We start from the raw sequence: 5,866 nt of genomic DNA, 5'->3' as shown, positions 1-5,866 counted from the left end.
AGAGAGTAATTATACAACGAAGGACTTGGGGGCACAAAAACTTCAATGACTCCCTCAAGCATCTGTGTGATCTTTTTCATCGAGGGTCTCAGTGAAGGATCTTCTTGAATACACCAAATTGCCACAATCACAAGCCTCTCTAGCCTCTTCATGTCATTGCTTGCTTCCTCATTGTTTTCTATCAACTTCTCTAATTTTTTATTTTTTATTTTTTAATCTTTGTTGCATTCGTAAGCCCATTCTATCAATGCCTCCTCTGCTTGCAATGCAAATGTAACACTAGACTTGCAACTAATAATCTCAAGTAACATCACACCAAAACTGTACACATCAACCTTAACGGAAATGGATGCTTTCCTAAATCATTCAGGTGCAAAGTACCCAATCGTCCCTCTTATTCCTGTTCGAGCAGCTCGAGTTTGCTCAGCCAACAAAAGCTTTGCTAATCCAAAATCAGCAATCCTTGGTGTAAAGTATTCATCTAGAAGTATGTTTTGAGGCTTTATGTCACAATGGATGATTTGGGTGATGAGACCTCTTGCAATTCCAAAAGCAATCTGCACTCTTTGGTTCCAATGAGGCCTAGATAGCCCAAAGAGAAAGTTAGCTAAAGAGCCATTACTCATGTACTCATATACCAATAGCCGGTGCTGCCCCTCATCACAATAACCGAGCAACCGGACTAAATTCTTGTGATGAGTCTGACCGATCACACTCACTTCTGTTTTGAATTCCTTCTCCCCTTCTTCTACCACCTTACCTAACTTTTTGACTGCAACAAATCTTTTTGAATCTGATGGAAGGACCCCTTTATAAACAGTTCCGAAAAGCACCTTTTCCTACTATATGCTTGAATCCCCTGGTTGCTTCTTCGAGCTCTTTATATGTATAGTTTCTCACATTTGTTGCAAGTGTGCCATCAATATTCCATGGCGAATTCAGCTTTCTGTGGTGCAAGTAGATAATAGCCACAATACTAGCTATGAAGAAAAGGATATTGAGAAATGCAGAGCTGCCAAGGAGTAGTGCCAAAACAACTACCACAGACTGGCTTTTCTTCACTGGAACAAAGCTATTAGGTACCTTGATGAAAGCTATTCTCGTAATATTTGTGCTATATCTTCCGTTGGACAGAGGATACTTCTTCTTCCAACAATAGCCACCTGTTTTCTCGTAAATGGCCAAAACACACATGCAATCGTCAAGGCATTGCTGCTTACAGTGTGTCTCATTAGCCCCTTGAACAAGGCTGTAATCTGTAAACGGCCAGTCCATATTTGTAAGCCGTACAAAGCTTACCTGCCCTTTATTTTCTTCCCATCCATTGTCGCAGTTGGGTAACGGAAAATCTGGTTTACACCCTGCCCGATCCTCATATGGGTTCAATTGAGAAAATCCATAAGGACATGAGCAAAATGTCCCGCCCCCACTTGAAGCATCTGAGGTACGACAAACACCGTTGAGTCCACAGAACCCACCTACAAAAGTATTAGCATCAAATACACCACAAATATCAGTAATACCAGGAATGCCTTGCACTGGATCCCATGTTGAAGGACAGCTTCCACAACTTGTGTCCTGCTGTCTGAGGTGTTTGTATATTCTGAAGACCCCATCATAATCAATCCTAGCCATGTGGTAGAAAGAGTCTTTTGAGCCTGGATCTTCTTGGGTAATGTTGAAGATGTTGGTTGAATTGTTTGCATCTTGGACGTACATGTATCCGGCTTCAGTAAAGATCAACTGTGATTCCCAGAACATTGTCATGGTGGCAAAATAAGCATGATTAAGAACTTCAGATGGCATATTTATAGAATAAAGCACCAGATTGCCATCAAGCTGTAAAGAAAGCTGGAAGCGGCCATAAGAATAATTTGTAATAGATTGGTGAGACCTGAGTGTGGTCATTGCCATTAGGGTCATTGAGAACAAATGCACTGCTGCTATTCTGCGTCAGTGTAGAACCTTGTGGTGCTGGTTCATTGCCATTTGCAGACCAAACTATGGTTTGGTCCTTTGTTTTAGTAAACCAAACTGCAAGCAAGAATTGAGACTCTTTCTCATTGATTTGAAAACGGCGGAATCCAAAGGAAAATTCACCTGAACGCGACGTGAATAATGGATTAATATCTTGGTCTGTAACTGAAGCCGGTGAGTTAAGCAATATGTTACAGTCATCTTTGGTGTAGGTAAAAACAGTGGGGACGAGAGGAAGAAGCAGAAGGAGAAGAAAGAGAGAACAACAATGATGAAGTGTTGAAGTAACCATTGCCATAATAATGGTTATGGCTTATGGGTTTATGAGCTAGAAAGAAACCGTTACAACAACATTCATAATGTTTGATAGGTTTTAAACATGCTGTTCCAAGCAGTTGCTGTAGTCTTGTAATTGAGATTATTTAAGAACCAGTCATTTTCATGGTCTATGACTTCTTCAGAAATTTGAATTAACTAACACCAAATTGTTTGGAAAAAGTCTAACTAATAAGACTAGCGAGCGTCAAGAAAGCATGAATGCTTCAACTAGTAGCAATGTTATCAAATGAGAAAACCTTTTCAATTAATAAAGATAACTCTTTAATCCCTCTCCCTTAAATTAATAGTAGCTTCTTAACTACTACTAGTTTTTTTTATTATTCAGACAGATGTTGCTCTGCTTTAGCATTTGTATGATAGTTGAGATTTTATTTCTTGTATATATCTACGAGTGTAATGTCCTAGAAACAACATGATTCTATGTACACCTTTTGAGTTTATAATAATTAATCTAAACCAAGAAGAATCAAGAAATTTATACATTTTAGGGCTAACTTGATATATTTTAAGTTTTTTTTTATTTTATTTTTTTATTACAGAGTTTCAACCTATGAAGTTCACTTCTGACGACTGCGCTCTTTACTGTCATTCTAAATCATCATTTAGTTTAACTTTCTACTCTCAAGTCTCAAGCTGTTAAAAGAATTGAACATGAATATATATATATATATATATATATATATTTTACAATTGTCCAATATTTAGAAGCCTTTCAAGGAGAGGGAAAGAGTGAAAAACTCATCTATATATATATATATATATATATTTCTTTTTAAAATGGTATAGAGGATATGATTTTACTTTCCTTATAAAATAACTAAAATTTAAAATGAAAAAAAAAAAAAAAATCAATACATGACAAGTTATCCTTGGTGGAACATAAAGTGATATACAAAAAATGATACAGAAAATTTGTATTCACTCAATTAGACCTCACTAGCTACGTCATTAGCTTATAAAAGTGGCAATTTCAACACCGTTCCTTGATTTAATGCATGTATCGTTCCAAGTCCTCATTCTCTCTCTCTCTCTCTCTCTCTCTCCCAATTCGTTTTACCACAATTAATAGCGTAATTACTCTATTAATTACTTCATCTGTTGACAATTGTCAATTGTAGCTTGAATGCCTATTGAAAGGTGTCTATTTTTGCGAGAGATGCTACGTCTACAACATTTTTATAATATTTTTACAACAAATTACAGGTGGTTAATTGTTGTTGGTTTAAATTTCAAACTAACGCTAAGATTAGTTTTTTGCCCCAACAATAATAACTAATAACAACTTGCTAGTTAGGATTTGTTGTAAAAATGTTGTAGACATATCATTTCTCTATATTTGCAATTTGAAATAGTCGTTAGGTCGGCTTCTAAAAAAAAATAATCACATTAGCCAAGTATCTTTTTTGTTTTTTTAATTTTTTTTTTTGAGAAAGCATTAGCCATGTATCTTGGTTGAAGCCTCGGCATTGTTTCGTTTGTCAAACTTGATCAAATCAAATTAAAATAGACAGTAGTTAACGTATGTGGCTGGACCGCCTATTATTTATTTATTTATTTTGTTTTTTTGTTTTTTTTGAGAATCTTGACCGCCTATTATTTAAGTGTTGGCTTTGAGTTCTTTGCATGCACAGCTGCACAAATTTGCCAACTTTAGTTGAACTTGTCAAGTATATATATATAACTAGTTGCTAGAAAAAAAAACTTTTAGATTAAAGGTTAAAATGTTCTAATTTAAATATTTTTCTAAGTTCAACTATTTGAAAGCTGAATTAGTTCCAATATAAGATGAAAGATGTAGTTTAAGGGTAATTATTGGATACTCCCGGAGTACCACAAATGCGTATTCCTCATCTCTCACATAACTGTGAGTCCCACTTAGGGATGGCCATATCCATTGGGTAATGGATATCCAACCCTACCCAATCCAAATGTTTCGGGTAATACTTGGTTCTTCATGGGTAGACCATAACCGGGTAGGGTATGGATATTATCCGAATTGTTCGAGTAGGGTATGAATATTATCCAAACCCGACCCATAAAAAAAAAAAAAAAACCCTAAACCTCTATCACCGTCACTCACACTCTCTCTGCCTCTCCAAACCAGAGCTATTGACCTACTCTCATCTCTTCCCAACCCATCCAAGCACGTCTTGTGGTCAGTCATAGCAGCACTGATCCACCACGTCTGTGAATTGCTAATCTTGGTTGCCGCCGACGACTTGTCGTTCTCGTTGTCATGGAGTGCTGAATCAACTTCTTCTACTTCTATTTCCACACAACACTTGTTGTCTTTCCTCGATCTTTTCAGATTTGACCCGGACTCGTCTCGATCGGTAATCTCGTTCTCGTCCGCCTCCACGACCATCGGGTCCTGGTCCGGGCCAGGATCCGAATTCGTTGTTTCGAACAGCAACCCCTTCACCGTCGAGTGGTTGACCCCATGGAGAGTCGAGAATGTTGTTTGCGATGCGCGGTAGACTTCCACAGCGGTCTTGTAGGGTTCCGGCAAAATACTAAACACCAAAGCTAGCTCCGGCAGTATCAACAACTGTGATAATGGCGTCAAATCGTCGATGCTTTGTAGCCCAACCTCCCACTCCGTCACTCTGTCCTCATCGCCGCCATTTTTGCCGCCCACGAATTCATACTCGCTCATCTTCATCAACATCAAATCATATCCGAATGCTCTTTGAATTTGTGAATTCGATATTTAGATCTAAAAGCAAAAGAAAGAGAGATATTTTTTGTGTTATTCAGAGCATTGTTTTTTCTTTTTCAAGATTGGTTAGTGAAAGTTCAAAAAACGTGTATAAACACCCTTGAACGTTTAGACCCCCAATATACAAATTACCAATACAAGCTTTATATCAAACAATTAATGTGCGGAACATGAACAAAAGCTTAATACAGAATTGGTAAACAATCTAAGCCAATTAAAAACACATTCACAGCAGAAAATAAAAGGCAAAGATAAAAGGGAAGAGAGATGCAAACACAAGGACAACACACGATGTGTTATCGAAGAGGAAACCGAAGCCCTCGGCGTAAAACCTCTCCGCCGCCCTCCAAGCGGTAAACAATCCACTAGAAAATACAGTTGGGATACATGGACAGTAATAGACCCTCCAAGCCTAATCTACCCAGTGCACCTAAGCCCTCCAAGCTTCTTGCTCCAACGAGGTTGTGCCGAACCTTTTTCTTTTCTAGCTTACCGGATTCCGCTACTAGACCGTAGCATCCGCCATCCTTGGCATCCTCCAATGCTTCCCAAAGCTCCAAAAACACTTAACACTCTAAATTGGTGTGGGTAGTGTTTGGATAGAAATCTCCTCTCAATAGGTATGACAATGAGAGAGGGAATGAGAAGAGACTACAAAAGTTTCTCTCTAAGAATGAGTAGCTCTCTCTAATTGGGTGGGTGTTTTGAAGAAACCTGTCTTAGGGTTTTTCTTTCTGAATAGCCACACATATCTTGTGGGAATGAGGGGTATTTATACTGGTGTGAGAATGGAATGCAAAGAGTCAGTTTTTCCAAAAACAGGGCTGGCTG

At 38.1% G+C, this 5,866-nt stretch overlaps 1 pseudogene; it reads right to left on the bottom strand.

Moving 5' to 3' along the window:
* Positions 1-212: 212 nt before the first annotated feature.
* On the bottom strand, positions 213-4,972 carry LOC115983540 (annotated as a pseudogene).
* Positions 4,973-5,866: the final 894 nt, after the last annotated feature.

This window comes from Quercus lobata, chromosome 4 (genome assembly GCF_001633185.2).
Source record: "Quercus lobata isolate SW786 chromosome 4, ValleyOak3.0 Primary Assembly, whole genome shotgun sequence".
Classification (NCBI taxonomy): domain Eukaryota; kingdom Viridiplantae; phylum Streptophyta; class Magnoliopsida; order Fagales; family Fagaceae; genus Quercus; species Quercus lobata.
Note: the sequence above shows the minus strand (reverse complement) of the source record. Positions and strands in the feature narration are given on the sequence as shown.